Source organism: Anabrus simplex, chromosome 1 (assembly GCF_040414725.1).
Source record: "Anabrus simplex isolate iqAnaSimp1 chromosome 1, ASM4041472v1, whole genome shotgun sequence".
Lineage (NCBI taxonomy): Eukaryota > Metazoa > Arthropoda > Insecta > Orthoptera > Tettigoniidae > Anabrus > Anabrus simplex.
The window spans coordinates 975105420-975124542 of NC_090265.1; positions in this window are offsets into that span (position 1 = coordinate 975105420).

The following is a 19123-nucleotide window of genomic DNA, read 5'->3' on the forward strand; positions in this document are numbered from 1 at the left end:
TGAAACCACACTCATCAAAATACATGAAAAAGACACCATCATTCTCCTCGGCGATTTCAACGGTAAAATTGGTAAAGAAAAGTGCTACAGAAAAACCGCAGGAAGATTCTCAGCACACAAAAACACCAACAAAAATGGCAAATGCCTCATCGAGCTCTGTCAACAACACGACCTAAAAATCATGTCAACATCCCTACGGAAAAACCCCAATAAGCTCTTCACATGGGAATCACCCAACACCTGCTGCGGCAAACACCAGATCGATCATGTCGCCATCTCCTTCCCAGCACAAAAAGAAGTACACAACGTTCAAGTCCGCAGAGGAGCCAACATTGACTCGGACCATCATCTAACAAGAATCAAAGTGAAATTTACCCCAAAACGCTTCTATCAGAAATCCAAGGCAAACAAAAAATTGGACACAGCACAAATAAAAACATCAAATCTCAGGGAAACATGGGAAAAATCCCAGCCAAAACTTGGAACGAATTCCACAACAAAATCATGAAGAGTGCATCAGAGCAACTCCCACTACAGAAAAAGAGCAGACACCCGTTTTGGAACACCGAATGTGACCAAGCCATATTGAATAGAAAAAACGCATACCAGAAGTTCATCAGCAAACCGTACACCTGAAAACGAAGAAAAATTCCGCAAAGTCCGCAGACTAAACTCATCAGACAAACCAAGAGGAAATACCTGGAGGACCAACTGAAGTCGGCCGAACAGGACTTCCGCAACTACAACACCAGAGATTTTTACAGCGTCTTCCGCAACAGATTAAATGGGTACACGACCAAGAACCTCTGCTTCAGAAAACAAAACGGAAAATTGGCACTCACAGATGACGAAAACACCAAGGAACTCGCGAGATACTTTGAGTCACTACTCAACTGCCCAGAACCAACGGAGAGGTTTCCACTTAAACCCCACCCGAACCCAAACCCACACTCATCCCCACCTACACAAGAGGAAATACACCGACACATACAACGACTGAAAAACAACAAGGCATCCAGAGACGACGGCATCATAGCAGAGCTTCTTAAACATCTAGGAAAGAATTCTCTCCAAGAACTTACACAAATCATACAAGAAACTTGGACAATGGAAACACTACCAGAAAATTGGACAAACGCCCTCCTCGTTCCACTTCACAAAAAAGGTGACCGAACAGATGTGAACAATTACAGGGGAATTACCCTGGTGCAAGTCACATACAAAATCCTCTCTGCAGTCCTCCTCCAAAGAACACAGGATCAACTAGAACCACTCATAGGCGAATACCAAGCGGGCTTCAGGCCCCACAGATCCTGTGCAGCACAGATACTCAACCTGAAGACCATCTTGAAACTACGACACACAAGAAAACAACCCACAATCTGCACCTTCGTGGACTTCCAGAAAGCATACGACTCCATTGACCGGCAATCTCTCTTCCAAACACTGAGTGAGTATGGACTGGACAACAAGACTCAAAAAATCATCAGACTAACTCTCACCAACACAACCTCCAAAGTAAAATTCATGGGAAATATATCTGAAAAATTTCAGATAAAAACCGGTGTCCGACAAGGAGATGGACTTTCCCCACTACTCTTTAACATAGCCCTGGACAAAATCATGAGAGAATGGGAACAAGCTCTAAAAGCTCAAGGAAATTGGCAACCATTAAGTATGACAAGAAGACATGTAAAAATCTCCTGTCTCGCTTTCGCAGATGATCTCGCGATCCTTGCAACAAACGAACAACAGGCAATCAGTCAAATTGAAACCCTCAAGAAATGCTCAGAAAAATTCGGCCTACAAATCTCCTTCTCAAAAACCAAGGTCATGTGCAACCACTGCAGCCTCCAGAATTTGAACACGAAATTTGGCACAATCGAAAAAGTAACTGAGTTGCGATATCTCGAAATTATAGTACCAACAGGAAAAGAACAGAAGGCCCTCGAGGTCCGCATCCAGAAAATGAAGAGAGCCCTCGGCCGAACGCAAAACATTTACAACCAAAAATGCCTTTCAATCTTCACCAAAATTCGACATTACAACACTGTGATCAAATCTGAAATACTATACGCGAGTGAAACACTGGATCTCCACAGGAAAACAGTACTCGAAGACATCCTGAAAGAGGAACGTAAAATCATCAGAAAAATTCTCGGCCCAAAACTGACTGACGAAGGATACAGACTGAAATCTCGTACAAAAACTGAGGAGCTCTCAAACCTTGCGGCCAACATCAGAAAAAGACGCCTGAAATTTTATGGACACATCAAACGCCTTCCAGAAAACAGACTGACAAGAATCTTACTTGAGGCAACAGAAAACATCAAAACAAATAGGTGGACAACGGAAATCCACCAAGACCTGGAAAAATCAGGAATCAAAGTGCCCGACATTGCTAACCTAACCTGCTACAGAACGAAAATCAACAAGTGGGAAGTAGAGTCAGAGAGAAACCACAAGAAGAAGACAGGAGCTAAGTGGACAGAAGAACGAAGAACCACGATGAGAGAAAAACTGAAGGCTGCCTGGCAAAGAAGGAAATGCACAACTTCTAAGTGAGCTTTGCGTGATCAGTTTTCTGGTCTTTTTCGCATCTAATAATAATAATAATAATAATAATAATAATAATAATAATAATAATAATAATAATAATAATAATAATAATGTTGTAGTTCGTATGTTCAGGCGCGCGGCTGTGAGCTTGCATCCGGGAGATAGTAGGTTCGAATCCCACTATCGGCAGCCCTGAAGATGGTTTTCCGTGGTTTCCCATTTTCACACCAGGCAAATGCTGGGGCTGTACCTTAATTAAGGCCACGGCCGCTTCCTTCCAACTCCTAGGCCTTTCCCATCGTCGCCATAAGACCTATCTGTGTCGGTGCGACGTAAAGCCCCTAGCAAAAAAAAAAAAAAAAAGTTCTTATGTTCCACTAAGTTACGGTTTTCGGAGACGTCGAGGTGCCGGAATTTAGTCCAGGATGAGTTCCTTTACGCGCCGGTAAATCTACTCACACGAGGCTGACGTATTTGGTCACCTTCAATTACCACCGGACTGAGTCAGGATCGAACCTGCCAAGTTGGGTTCTGGAGGCCAGCGCCTCAACCACCTGAGCCACTCAGTCCAGCTAAGGTTAAAAGAACATTACTAGAATTCTACGAAGTTAGCCTAAAGGTGACACAACAGAAAGAAGGAAAGAAATAAGGAAACATGATTAAAGGTGAAAGAGGGAAAGATGACGAGAATCGCTAGTTGTTATATGGAGAAAAGAAAGTGAAAGCAGCACATCTGTTAAGAATTTGTAGAAGGACAACATCACTTAGAATCAAATATCTACAATTTGCTTTACGTCGCACCGACACATATAGGTCTTACGGCGACGATGCGATACGAAATGACTAGGAGAGGAGAGGAAACGGCCGTGGCCTTAATTAAGGTACAGCCCCCGGATTTTCCTTGTGTGAAAATGGGAAATCACGGAAAAACATCTTCAGGGCTGCCGACAGTGGGAAACGAACCCACTATCTCCCGGATGCAAGCTCACAACTGCGCGCCCCTAACCGAATGGCCAACTTGCCCGTTAATCAAATATCTAGAAGGCGAGCCTAAAGTTAAAACACAAAGACCCGAGCGAGTGGCTGCGCGGTTTGGTTTACGTAGCTGTCAGCCTACATTCTGGATATAAAGTGTTCGAAAATTGTCGGAAGCCCTGAAGATGGCTTTCCGTGGTTTCCCGTTTTCACACCAGGCATATGCTGGGGCTACACGTTAATCAAGGTTGCGCGCGCTTCCTACCTACTCCCAGCCCTTTCCTATCCCACTATCGACATAAGACCTATTCGTGTCGGGGCGACAAATAGCAAACTGGAATAATAAAAATAAAAAAGTCATATAATTATCATACTACTAAACTTTATCGAACCGGGAAAGACAAAGACATTTTTTTATATGGCATATGGCAAGTAGTACTGTAAATAATAACGATATGTTTGTTCTACAATATACCACAACACTGTTAATACCTAGGACTGAAAATTGTTATGTCAGGAGGTAAAATCGCTAAAAGTCACTGATATCGAATTATAATTTATATTGTATTAAGAGGCTTATCGAGCTCCTTGGCTGAATGGTCAGTGTCGATGTCTTAGGTTCACAGGATCCTGGATTTGATTCTTGGCCATGTCGGGGATTTTAACCGTTAATGATTAATTCTTTTGACCCGGGGACTGGGTTTCTGGATTTTTCCCAATGCACCCGTCTCTAAACACACCACATTACCAATCGCCACAAAAACACGCATACAATGTAGGCGTCAGTAAGGGTAGCCGGCAGTGAAAAGGGATCATTCCCTCATGTGTCACACATTTCGCACCCGCGACTCCACCGGAGTGTAGAGGAAGAGGAGTAAGAACAAGAAGAGGAAAAAGAAGAATGATGTGTTGCATAGGACCGTGAAAGAGTTAGGTGAGGAGATCGCCAACTTCCGAAAGACTGAGCATGGCGCATATAATAATAATAATAATAATAATAATAATAATAATAATAATAATAATAATAATAATAATAATAATAATAATAATAATAATAATAATAATAATAATAATAATAATAATAATAATAATAATAATAATAATAATAATAATAATAATAATAATAATAATTGTAGCGGGCGGTACACCTCCACACCGTTTATTTAAAAGTTGCGCCAGTTGAAACTCCTCTTCTGGAGGAAGTCTGAACTTTATCTACGGTCTTAATTTCCAAATTTCTCAGAAGATGTCACTACCTGGAAAATTTTGAGTTTGTGAACTGTGTCATTTTCGACGTACTTTTGTCTTGCTTGTATTAAGAAGTGTGAACTTTCTCTTCTAGAGGACACTACTGAAGATCAACAATAGTGCACCCTAGTGCGGAGTCAAAGAACTATTTTGGTGGAGAAAATTTAATTTCAGGAGTTTGTTCTTTGTTAAATTTCTTTCTGTCATTGTTTAAGTTGGCAATATTTACCCCTTTCTTCCCCTTGTTTTGAAGGTATCCAATCACGAATTTTTTCAATTAATTTTTGACCAATCTGGTGTATCTTTCCCCAACTTGAATCTGTTGCGGGGTCCTACCCAATAAAATCTTTGTGGGAGGGTGTTTTCTTTCCCCTAACGCCTAGAACTTTCTGCGAGAGTATTTAAACTGCTGATTTTAGGGTCTCCGAGCCACTTCTGTTCCATCTTTCAGTGTATTAAGTACATAGCAGGAGGCGGGAAGCGCCTCTTTCCTCGGCAGCGGTCAACAATAAGGTAATGGCCGATTAATAAATTTTTTCTTTGCCAGCTCAGCAGTTTAACTTTCGGGGCAGGTTCTAAGCGTTCCCCTATGTAACCTTTTCCTATAATGTAACTTCTCTTTTCTTCTATTCTCTTGTAAAGCGACATACTGGGATAGAGAGTGTTAACCCTCTCGAGCTCCCACTCACATTGTTTGAGGTGAACTTATTTTTCGCAACCTATTCTTCAGTAATGTAAGTTAGTAGTTTCTTAAGTCACCTCTGTAGTATGGGATTAGCCCTTGCATCAGTGGCCTTAGAGCCAAAATAGGTCTTAAAGACAAAGTGTATTAGGAGTGCTAGTTCGCCTCCTCTCAAATTGTGATTTTAGAGGTCATGTATTAACTTTCTTGTCATTTAACAGACCTCAGTAGATTGGGTATTTTGCTCCTGTGTATATGTCCTTTGAGGACGGCTTAAAGGTGGAGTTCGGAGTGGCCTATGATAGGCTTGTATTTTAAGGGGAAGTTGCCCTTTTTGAAAATTGTGTTTCTGCCTCAAGGAGGCTTTTGGATGTAATTGGAAGCCGGTGTTTCTGGCATGTTTGGGGGTTTTCGGCCCCTTTGTTGTATGGTGTTCATTGTAAGGTTGGGCTCATGGCTCAAGAATTATGTTTCTGACTTTTTGAAGCCCCAAATGGGGTACCTATGTAAATGTAATTGTCAATCGTGTTTCGGCTACTAAGTACCTGTTCTATTTGTTGTTACCTAATTTTGAAAAGAAAATATAACCTTGTTAAATTTTAAAATTAATTTCACTTTAGTAGCTTGAGACCCCTTCACCACCCAGCACCTTCTTTCATGCATAACTACCACCAAAACACGGTAACAAGTGGTAGCAGAGCGTGGTTGAATGGGTCTCAATTTAGCCCCTTTTGACGGCTAAGCTCTGTTTTGATCCGAACTCTAACCATTTTCTCAGTTGCTGGAAATTTTTTATTGAGGTTTTTCAAAATTTTTCTGTTATCATGCCCGGCCCTCGCGATGTTCTCCTCCTTAACTACTTGCGCAAAGAGGAGTTGATCTACGAATTAACTATTAGAAACGTGCAATCTGGAGGCACGGTTGCTATCGACACTAACAAGCTTAGAGACTCCCTTGATTTGCCCATTTCCATCCCCAATTTTGGAGAGAAAGAAATTGATGACTCTCTTTCCACGATCGTCGAGAACATTACTGGGCTAGCATCGGTCGTTAGTTTTTTTGATGAAAATGATCCGTCTCCTAATCAAATTAAGCGTGTGCAAGGCAGGCTATATCATTTTTCAAATAGAGTTAATGATCTGTTGTCTCTAAAGGTGAATGACGTTCAGAGGAAGGAAGCTAATACGCTCCTTGAAACTATTTCTGAATTGTCTAGTAAAGTCACTCAATTGTTAACTGGGGAAATTCCTCCCAAATCTGATCAACCCACCATAGTGAATGTAGGTAGTGAGGAAGAGTCTCCTAAGGGAGAAGTAAATAGGAAAACCCCCACTGCTCAAACTATTTCTGCCCCATTGGACAACGAGTCTGAACGCCGTGCATCGTTGAGTAACATCCGTGCTGAATTAACTTCTTTGCCCCTGAAACCTCTACCTACTATGTCACCCGGGTTTAGCAGCTTGCCTCATCCATTGGCAATGTTGCTAAGAGGTATCTCTAAGTTTTCTGTCAACACCACCAGTGAAGTTATTTCATTTTTAAGATTTTTAGTTGAATTTCAGGATCACGCCCTTGTGTTTTCTCTTTCCCCTTGTCAAATTTTACAAATAATCTATCCTTATGCTATTGGTGTTCTCTCAGATAAAATAGTAAGAGCTATTGCTGAACAGCCATCTATTGAAGATTTTCACGCACACTTGCTTGCAAATTTCATTCCTGCCCGCGCGAGGTCATCTCTGATTCAGAAATACTATTATCGGGTACAGCACTTGGATGAAAACTTGGCTGATTTCATACAGGACATTAAGTTTTATACTAGGGTGTTTGCCCTTCATTTTCCTGAAGATCAGATTGTGCAGGCTATTGTAGAGGGAATTTCACCTCCCTATAGGTCATATTTGTGTTTCGCGGCGTGCCCGCAAACCTTCTCGGAACTTGAAGCGTTGGCCGTCTCGGCGGAAGGAGTTAGATACGCCGATTCTTTGCGTGTCGCGAAAGAACCCCCGCCTTCCTTTAGTAACACTCGGCCTCCACCTCGTCGACCAGTCAATCCCCGTAAATGTTATGCGTGCGGGGCGCCTGACCACCTGCGCAATAAGTGTCCTCTGATCAAGTCTAGTAGGGCAAATAATGGAGCTGGTTCATCACAAGGCTGTTTTAAATGTGGGGCTTTCTCACATATCGCCAAGAATTGTCCCAATTCGAATAGCACCCCCTCCTGCTCAACTTCTGGGGTAACTTCCAACAACAATCAAAAGTGACTAGTGGCTTCGGCTGAGTCAACTAATTCATCTTCCCGAGGCTCAGCCCCTGGTAAGCAGATCGAAAATCCTGGGAACGTTAAATCTGCTAATCTGTCCTTTGAATGCCCCAAAGAGTGTCTTAAGATTGCGGCGGATACCCCCGCACCTGTTCCTTTCCTTAAGATTGAGGTAAATAACGAACCTATAACAGCTCTATTAGATTCAGGCAGTGTTTGTTCCATTATTTCGGCTGAATGGTACTCGAAATTGAAGTCTGTTTGTAACCTACCTGTCTATGACTCTTCTCCTGTGAAATGTGTTTCTGCTAATACATCTCCATTAGAAATTCTAGGTTCCTTACTGGTCAAAATTCGTATTTTTAAATTTACATGGAAAATTAAATTGTTTGTGGCCAAGCAATTGTCTTGCCCCATTATATTGGGAGCTGACTTTATTTCTCACACTGGTCTTGTGCTCGATCTCCAGTCTAGGTCGTGCACATTCAAATTTGCTCCTAGTTGTAAAATTCCACTATTAAAGTGTAATTCTGTGTCATGTTCTTCTATTTCGCCTACCCAGGATGAGATGTTGTTAGACCTTAGACATCTACCTGAGGAGTAGGCTGATAGTATTCGCAAACTGTGTCAGTCGTTTCCCGAGGTATTCTCTGATACTCTTGGCGTTACTGACCTGATCGAATACAAAATTGAGGTCACGGATTCGATTCCTGTCCGTTTTCCACCGTATAGGCTATCTCCACCTAAAATGAAGGCTCTGAAAGGAATCATCGATCAGATGTTGAAGGATGGTATTATTAGGCCCTCTCAGTCAGCGTATTCTTCGCCTATTTTTCTAGTCCCGAAACCCCAAGGGGGCTTCAGGCCTGTAATTGACTACAGGGCTCTCAATCGGAAGGTGGTGTTACAATCTGTGCCCCTTCCCGACCTTCATTCTTGCTTTTCATGGTTTCGTAAGGCCAAGTTCTTTACTATCTTGGACTTGAATCAGGCCTATAATCAAATTCCCCTTGCTGAAGAGTCTAAACACCTTACAGCGTTTGCCACGGACTGGAATTTATATGAATACAACCGCGTACCTTTCGGGCTCCCCACGGGAGCAGCTGTACTCACTAGGCTACTAGATAGGGTCTTCTCCGACATCAAATTTGAGTACTTATATCACTACTTGGATGATGTCGTCGTGTTTTCGGAGACCTTCGAAGAACATCTAGATCATCTGCGAGAAGTTCTGAATCGCCTTCGTAAGGCTGGGTTAACTGTCAAGTTGTCCAAGGTCGCTTTTGCTAAGCCCTCTATGTCATTCCTAGGGCATATTGTGTCACCTGATGGTGTAGCAGTCGATCATTCTAGAACACAGGCCATCCGTGATTTTAAACCTCCCAAGGACATTAAAGGTATCGCCAGGTTCATTGGTATGGTGAATTTCTTCAGAAAGTTCATTCCTAACTTTGCTAATAGAGCGGCGCCATTGAACCTTCTTCGTAGGAAAGGCATCAAATTCGAGTGGGGACCTTCTCAACAAGCCGCTTTTGAAGATCTGAAATTAGCTCTCTGTAATGCCCCTGTCCTTGCCATGCCTGATTTCTCAAAGAAATTCATCGTCCAAACGGACGCGTCGTCGTCGGCGGTAGCGGCAGTCCTTCTTCAAGAGACTGAACTAGGGAGGCGACCCATCGCCTATGCATCTAGGACTCTATCGGCTCAAGAAGCCAAGTATTCCATCTATGAGCTCGAAGGGTTGGCAGTCTTATTTGCCTTAGAAAAGTTCCGTCTCTATCTGGAACATGTCAAATTCGACCTGGAGACAGATAATCAAGCATTAAGCTGGGTCTTAGGTAGGCCGCGTCGTACTGGTCGTATAGCCCGTTGGGCCATCCGTATTTCTGCCTTCCAATTCAATGTCAGGCATATCCGAGGTACCGAAAATGTTGTCGCTGATGGACTCAGCCGTATGTTTTCAGACGACGTTGAGAAGCATGAACAGGTCGACAGTCCATCACCTCCCGAGTCCATGCTATCTGAGGTTAATGCCATCCTAACAGATGTTCCCATGCTGTTTAGGGATATCGAGAAATACCAACGTGAAGATCCGACGCTGGCTCCGATAATGGAAACCCTTTCTTCTGGGGAACATGTTGTCCCTTATGTTCTGAGGAATGGAGTTCTATGTTGCCCTTCGAGGCATGATAAGATGATGAAAGTTGTTGTTCCAGCGGTTCTTGTACCTATGATCTTCAAGTATTATCATGAGACCCCATTAGGAGGGCATCTTGGTATCTTTAAAACTCGTGAAAAGATTCGTGATATGTTCATCTGGAAAGGTATGGACGGTGAAATCCGTGAATTAGTAAAGGCATGTAAATCCTGTTTGCTTAGTAAACCGACCATGTCCACTAAGGTAGGTCTTTTGTCTTCTCATCAAGCGTCGCGCCCCATGGAGCGCCTGTATATTGATTATGTGGGACCCTTCCCCCAGTCAAAGGGGAATGCCAACAAGTTCATCTTTGTATGTGTAGATGGTTTTACTAGATTTTCCTGGTTATTTTCGACTAAGCTGGCTACCGCTCAGTCTACCATTTCTTGTCTTAATACTATCTTTGCTTCTTTTGGTCCTTGTCAATACATAGTTTCCGATAATGCTAAGGCTTTTACATCTAATTTATTTCGTAAATTCTGTTTTGACTTATCCATCTCTCATGTAACTACTTCTGCTTATTACCCTCAACCATCTCTGGCTGAACGGGTTAACCGTAATCTCAGGTCCGCACTCATTGCCTATCATCATGAAGATCCTTCCAGGTGGGACACGTCCCTGCATTGGATAGCTTTTGCTTTGAATTCAGCGGCTCATGAATCTCACAAGTTCACTCCAGCTTCTTTAATGTTCAAGTTTGTTCCCAACTCGCCGCTCTCTAACCTCTGGTCTCTGAATGACATTCTACCCGAGATAATAGATCCGGACAACATTAAAGATCTTTGGAAGAAGGCTAAAGCCAATCTTAAAGTGTCTCATGAAAAGGTTAGGGAAAGGTATGATCGTGGACGGAGACCAACCCCTTTGAAGGTAGGTGACCAGGTTATGGTCAAAAATTTTGTTCCCGCGGGCAAGCTTGCCCCCAGATTTCATGGGCCTTGTATCATTCTCGATTTTCTTACGCCGGTTACCTTATTGTTAAGTAATCCAGCCACCGAGAGGATATTTAGGGTTCACCTGTCCCAGGTGAAACCGGTGTAATTTTGTGTTAACTTGCTTCATATTATTTTGAAAGGATATGAAGGTTATATTTTTTTTTTGAGTTTCACTTTTAAGGCATTCTGCCCCTTCTATAATATTTTGGTTTTAGATGTAAGCCTTTTGTAAAACCCGCCCCGATCCGTTAAACTGCCATCCTGTTCTTGCCACGGCCATTACCACGCTCCCGTCTCCTGCTCCACCTTACACTGTGGCTTCATTAGATTAAATGCCACGGATATCTACACGCCGCTGGCCCCTCAACCTCTCCATAATGCCTGTGCCTTCAAAAAGACGATGGTCCAACACAATTCTGCCGCCTAGCCTTAATGTTTCAGTGCCCCCGCAGCCGCGCAGCGCCGTGCAGCAACTGGGGAGGGGGATGGGCCCCCTCCTCTCCAGCGAGGACGACATGTGCACGGCGAGCCGGAGTTCTCCTCCCGGCCAAGGCTGATGTGCGGCGCACGACCTGCTTCTGGCCCGCAGCCTGTATATGTTCACCGCGGGCGCGGCGTGTTTCAACACTCTGCTCCCCTCATAGTGCGGGCGAGCGGTATCTCAGGGTACTTAAGGGGTCCGAGCGGCCTCCTTTTGGACGCAAGCTGCAACGGCCGGTCCGGCCATCCAACTTCATCAACATCAACTACATGGACAGTTACTATAAGAGATAACTACATTTGGGAATTCAACAGCAATATCTGATGGACATTGCAAATTTTTCCTTCACTTTTAAGTAGTAAAAGCTTATCTTCAGAAAATCTACTTCTATATACCTAAAGACTTCACTTCACCTCCAACAACAAAATTTTGGAACCGAATTAAGAAATTTCTCAAATACTTCTGCAAGTTATCTTAATATCAACATCAAAACTTGGAACTTATTTTCAAACAAAAGTTTATGTTCTTCTGTGTTACCCCGTGGAGGAACTTTTGGGGGGGGGGAGGTCTGTACCGGGCGGTACACCTCCACACCGTTTATTTAAAAGTTGCGCCAGTTGAAACTCCTCTTCTGGAGGAAGTCTGAACTTTATCTACGGTCTTAATTTCCAAATTTCTCAGAAGATGTCACTACCTGGAAAATTTTGAGTTTGTGAACTGTGTCATTTTCGACGTACTTTTGTCTTGCTTGTATTAAGAAGTGTGAACTTTCTCTTCTAGAGGACACTACTGAAGATCAACAATAGTGCACCCTAGTGCGGAGTCAAAGAACTATTTTGGTGGAGAAAATTTAATTTCAGGAGTTTGTTCTTTGTTAAATTTCTTTCTGTCATTGTTTAAGTTGGCAATATTTACCCCTTTCTTCCCCTTGTTTTGAAGGTATCCAATCACGAATTTTTTCAATTAATTTTTGACCAATCTGGTGTATCTTTCCCCAACTTGAATCTGTTGCGGGGTCCTACCCAATAAAATCTTTGTGGGAGGGTGTTTTCTTTCCCCTAACGCCTAGAACTTTCTGCGAGAGTATTTAAACTGCTGATTTTAGGGTCTCCGAGCCACTTCTGTTCCATCTTTCAGTGTATTAAGTACATAGCAGGAGGCGGGAAGCGCCTCTTTCCTCGGCAGCGGTCAACAATAAGGTAATGGCCGATTAATAAATTTTTTCTTTGCCAGCTCAGCAGTTTAACTTTCGGGGCAGGTTCTAAGCGTTCCCCTATGTAACCTTTTCCTATAATGTAACTTCTCTTTTCTTCTATTCTCTTGTAAAGCGACATACTGGGATAGAGAGTGTTAACCCTCTCGAGCTCCCACTCACATTGTTTGAGGTGAACTTATTTTTCGCAACCTATTCTTCAGTAATGTAAGTTAGTAGTTTCTTAAGTCACCTCTGTAGTATGGGATTAGCCCTTGCATCAGTGGCCTTAGAGCCAAAATAGGTCTTAAAGACAAAGTGTATTAGGAGTGCTAGTTCGCCTCCTCTCAAATTGTGATTTTAGAGGTCATGTATTAACTTTCTTGTCATTTAACAGACCTCAGTAGATTGGGTATTTTGCTCCTGTGTATATGTCCTTTGAGGACGGCTTAAAGGTGGAGTTCGGAGTGGCCTATGATAGGCTTGTATTTTAAGGGGAAGTTGCCCTTTTTGAAAATTGTGTTTCTGCCTCAAGGAGGCTTTTGGATGTAATTGGAAGCCGGTGTTTCTGGCATGTTTGGGGGTTTTCGGCCCCTTTGTTGTATGGTGTTCATTGTAAGGTTGGGCTCATGGCTCAAGAATTATGTTTCTGACTTTTTGAAGCCCCAAATGGGGTACCTATGTAAATGTAATTGTCAATCGTGTTTCGGCTACTAAGTACCTGTTCTATTTGTTGTTACCTAATTTTGAAAAGAAAATATAACCTTGTTAAATTTTAAAATTAATTTCACTTTAGTAGCTTGAGACCCCTTCACCACCCAGCACCTTCTTTCATGCATAACTACCACCAAAACACGGTAACAAGTGGTAGCAGAGCGTGGTTGAATGGGTCTCAATTTAGCCCCTTTTGACGGCTAAGCTCTGTTTTGATCCGAACTCTAACCATTTTCTCAGTTGCTGGAAATTTTTTATTGAGGTTTTTCAAAATTTTTCTGTTATCATGCCCGGCCCTCGCGATGTTCTCCTCCTTAACTACTTGCGCAAAGAGGAGTTGATCTACGAATTAACTATTAGAAACGTGCAATCTGGAGGCACGGTTGCTATCGACACTAACAAGCTTAGAGACTCCCTTGATTTGCCCATTTCCATCCCCAATTTTGGAGAGAAAGAAATTGATGACTCTCTTTCCACGATCGTCGAGAACATTACTGGGCTAGCATCGGTCGTTAGTTTTTTTGATGAAAATGATCCGTCTCCTAATCAAATTAAGCGTGTGCAAGGCAGGCTATATCATTTTTCAAATAGAGTTAATGATCTGTTGTCTCTAAAGGTGAATGACGTTCAGAGGAAGGAAGCTAATACGCTCCTTGAAACTATTTCTGAATTGTCTAGTAAAGTCACTCAATTGTTAACTGGGGAAATTCCTCCCAAATCTGATCAACCCACCATAGTGAATGTAGGTAGTGAGGAAGAGTCTCCTAAGGGAGAAGTAAATAGGAAAACCCCCACTGCTCAAACTATTTCTGCCCCATTGGACAACGAGTCTGAACGCCGTGCATCGTTGAGTAACATCCGTGCTGAATTAACTTCTTTGCCCCTGAAACCTCTACCTACTATGTCACCCGGGTTTAGCAGCTTGCCTCATCCATTGGCAATGTTGCTAAGAGGTATCTCTAAGTTTTCTGTCAACACCACCAGTGAAGTTATTTCATTTTTAAGATTTTTAGTTGAATTTCAGGATCACGCCCTTGTGTTTTCTCTTTCCCCTTGTCAAATTTTACAAATAATCTATCCTTATGCTATTGGTGTTCTCTCAGATAAAATAGTAAGAGCTATTGCTGAACAGCCATCTATTGAAGATTTTCACGCACACTTGCTTGCAAATTTCATTCCTGCCCGCGCGAGGTCATCTCTGATTCAGAAATACTATTATCGGGTACAGCACTTGGATGAAAACTTGGCTGATTTCATACAGGACATTAAGTTTTATACTAGGGTGTTTGCCCTTCATTTTCCTGAAGATCAGATTGTGCAGGCTATTGTAGAGGGAATTTCACCTCCCTATAGGTCATATTTGTGTTTCGCGGCGTGCCCGCAAACCTTCTCGGAACTTGAAGCGTTGGCCGTCTCGGCGGAAGGAGTTAGATACGCCGATTCTTTGCGTGTCGCGAAAGAACCCCCGCCTTCCTTTAGTAACACTCGGCCTCCACCTCGTCGACCAGTCAATCCCCGTAAATGTTATGCGTGCGGGGCGCCTGACCACCTGCGCAATAAGTGTCCTCTGATCAAGTCTAGTAGGGCAAATAATGGAGCTGGTTCATCACAAGGCTGTTTTAAATGTGGGGCTTTCTCACATATCGCCAAGAATTGTCCCAATTCGAATAGCACCCCCTCCTGCTCAACTTCTGGGGTAACTTCCAACAACAATCAAAAGTGACTAGTGGCTTCGGCTGAGTCAACTAATTCATCTTCCCGAGGCTCAGCCCCTGGTAAGCAGATCGAAAATCCTGGGAACGTTAAATCTGCTAATCTGTCCTTTGAATGCCCCAAAGAGTGTCTTAAGATTGCGGCGGATACCCCCGCACCTGTTCCTTTCCTTAAGATTGAGGTAAATAACGAACCTATAACAGCTCTATTAGATTCAGGCAGTGTTTGTTCCATTATTTCGGCTGAATGGTACTCGAAATTGAAGTCTGTTTGTAACCTACCTGTCTATGACTCTTCTCCTGTGAAATGTGTTTCTGCTAATACATCTCCATTAGAAATTCTAGGTTCCTTACTGGTCAAAATTCGTATTTTTAAATTTACATGGAAAATTAAATTGTTTGTGGCCAAGCAATTGTCTTGCCCCATTATATTGGGAGCTGACTTTATTTCTCACACTGGTCTTGTGCTCGATCTCCAGTCTAGGTCGTGCACATTCAAATTTGCTCCTAGTTGTAAAATTCCACTATTAAAGTGTAATTCTGTGTCATGTTCTTCTATTTCGCCTACCCAGGATGAGATGTTGTTAGACCTTAGACATCTACCTGAGGAGTAGGCTGATAGTATTCGCAAACTGTGTCAGTCGTTTCCCGAGGTATTCTCTGATACTCTTGGCGTTACTGACCTGATCGAATACAAAATTGAGGTCACGGATTCGATTCCTGTCCGTTTTCCACCGTATAGGCTATCTCCACCTAAAATGAAGGCTCTGAAAGGAATCATCGATCAGATGTTGAAGGATGGTATTATTAGGCCCTCTCAGTCAGCGTATTCTTCGCCTATTTTTCTAGTCCCGAAACCCCAAGGGGGCTTCAGGCCTGTAATTGACTACAGGGCTCTCAATCGGAAGGTGGTGTTACAATCTGTGCCCCTTCCCGACCTTCATTCTTGCTTTTCATGGTTTCGTAAGGCCAAGTTCTTTACTATCTTGGACTTGAATCAGGCCTATAATCAAATTCCCCTTGCTGAAGAGTCTAAACACCTTACAGCGTTTGCCACGGACTGGAATTTATATGAATACAACCGCGTACCTTTCGGGCTCCCCACGGGAGCAGCTGTACTCACTAGGCTACTAGATAGGGTCTTCTCCGACATCAAATTTGAGTACTTATATCACTACTTGGATGATGTCGTCGTGTTTTCGGAGACCTTCGAAGAACATCTAGATCATCTGCGAGAAGTTCTGAATCGCCTTCGTAAGGCTGGGTTAACTGTCAAGTTGTCCAAGGTCGCTTTTGCTAAGCCCTCTATGTCATTCCTAGGGCATATTGTGTCACCTGATGGTGTAGCAGTCGATCATTCTAGAACACAGGCCATCCGTGATTTTAAACCTCCCAAGGACATTAAAGGTATCGCCAGGTTCATTGGTATGGTGAATTTCTTCAGAAAGTTCATTCCTAACTTTGCTAATAGAGCGGCGCCATTGAACCTTCTTCGTAGGAAAGGCATCAAATTCGAGTGGGGACCTTCTCAACAAGCCGCTTTTGAAGATCTGAAATTAGCTCTCTGTAATGCCCCTGTCCTTGCCATGCCTGATTTCTCAAAGAAATTCATCGTCCAAACGGACGCGTCGTCGTCGGCGGTAGCGGCAGTCCTTCTTCAAGAGACTGAACTAGGGAGGCGACCCATCGCCTATGCATCTAGGACTCTATCGGCTCAAGAAGCCAAGTATTCCATCTATGAGCTCGAAGGGTTGGCAGTCTTATTTGCCTTAGAAAAGTTCCGTCTCTATCTGGAACATGTCAAATTCGACCTGGAGACAGATAATCAAGCATTAAGCTGGGTCTTAGGTAGGCCGCGTCGTACTGGTCGTATAGCCCGTTGGGCCATCCGTATTTCTGCCTTCCAGTTCAATGTCAGGCATATCCGAGGTACCGAAAATGTTGTCGCTGATGGACTCAGCCGTATGTTTTCAGACGACGTTGAGAAGCATGAACAGGTCGACAGTCCATCACCTCCCGAGTCCATGCTATCTGAGGTTAATGCCATCCTAACAGATGTTCCCATGCTGTTTAGGGATATCGAGAAATACCAACGTGAAGATCCGACGCTGGCTCCGATAATGGAAACCCTTTCTTCTGGGGAACATGTTGTCCCTTATGTTCTGAGGAATGGAGTTCTATGTTGCCCTTCGAGGCATGATAAGATGATGAAAGTTGTTGTTCCAGCGGTTCTTGTACCTATGATCTTCAAGTATTATCATGAGACCCCATTAGGAGGGCATCTTGGTATCTTTAAAACTCGTGAAAAGATTCGTGATATGTTCATCTGGAAAGGTATGGACGGTGAAATCCGTGAATTAGTAAAGGCATGTAAATCCTGTTTGCTTAGTAAACCGACCATGTCCACTAAGGTAGGTCTTTTGTCTTCTCATCAAGCGTCGCGCCCCATGGAGCGCCTGTATATTGATTATGTGGGACCCTTCCCCCAGTCAAAGGGGAATGCCAACAAGTTCATCTTTGTATGTGTAGATGGTTTTACTAGATTTTCCTGGTTATTTTCGACTAAGCTGGCTACCGCTCAGTCTACCATTTCTTGTCTTAATACTATCTTTGCTTCTTTTGGTCCTTGTCAATACATAGTTTCCGATAATGCTAAGGCTTTTACATCTAATTTATTTCGTAAATTCTGTTTTGACTTATCCATCTCTCATGTAACTACTTCTGCTTATTACCCTCAACCATCTCTGGCTGAACGGGTTAACCGTAATCTCAGGTCCGCACTCATTGCCTATCATCATGAAGATCCTTCCAGGTGGGACACGTCCCTGCATTGGATAGCTTTTGCTTTGAATTCAGCGGCTCATGAATCTCACAAGTTCACTCCAGCTTCTTTAATGTTCAAGTTTGTTCCCAACTCGCCGCTCTCTAACCTCTGGTCTCTGAATGACATTCTACCCGAGATAATAGATCCGGACAACATTAAAGATCTTTGGAAGAAGGCTAAAGCCAATCTTAAAGTGTCTCATGAAAAGGTTAGGGAAAGGTATGATCGTGGACGGAGACCAACCCCTTTGAAGGTAGGTGACCAGGTTATGGTCAAAAATTTTGTTCCCGCGGGCAAGCTTGCCCCCAGATTTCATGGGCCTTGTATCATTCTCGATTTTCTTACGCCGGTTACCTTATTGTTAAGTAATCCAGCCACCGAGAGGATATTTAGGGTTCACCTGTCCCAGGTGAAACCGGTGTAATTTTGTGTTAACTTGCTTCATATTATTTTGAAAGGATATGAAGGTTATATTTTTTTTTTGAGTTTCACTTTTAAGGCATTCTGCCCCTTCTATAATATTTTGGTTTTAGATGTAAGCCTTTTGTAAAACCCGCCCCGATCCGTTAAACTGCCATCCTGTTCTTGCCACGGCCATTACCACGCTCCCGTCTCCTGCTCCACCTTACACTGTGGCTTCATTAGATTAAATGCCACGGATATCTACACGCCGCTGGCCCCTCAACCTCTCCATAATGCCTGTGCCTTCAAAAAGACGATGGTCCAACACAATTCTGCCGCCTAGCCTTAATGTTTCAGTGCCCCCGCAGCCGCGCAGCGCCGTGCAGCAACTGGGGAGGGGGATGGGCCCCCTCCTCTCCAGCGAGGACGACATGTGCACGGCGAGCCGGAGTTCTCCTCCCGGCCAAGGCTGATGTGCGGCGCACGACCTGCTTCTGGCCCGCAGCCTGTATATGTTCACCGCGGGCGCGGCGTGTTTCAACACTCTGCTCCCCTCATAGTGCGGGCGAGCGGTATCTCAGGGTACTTAAGGGGTCCGAGCGGCCTCCTTTTGGACGCAAGCTGCAACGGCCGGTCCGGCCATCCAACTTCATCAACATCAACTACATGGACAGTTACTATAAGAGATAACTACATTTGGGAATTCAACAGCAATATCTGATGGACATTGCAAATTTTTCCTTCACTTTTAAGTAGTAAAAGCTTATCTTCAGAAAATCTACTTCTATATACCTAAAGACTTCACTTCACCTCCAACAACAAAATTTTGGAACCGAATTAAGAAATTTCTCAAATACTTCTGCAAGTTATCTTAATATCAACATCAAAACTTGGAACTTATTTTCAAACAAAAGTTTATGTTCTTCTGTGTTACCCCGTGGA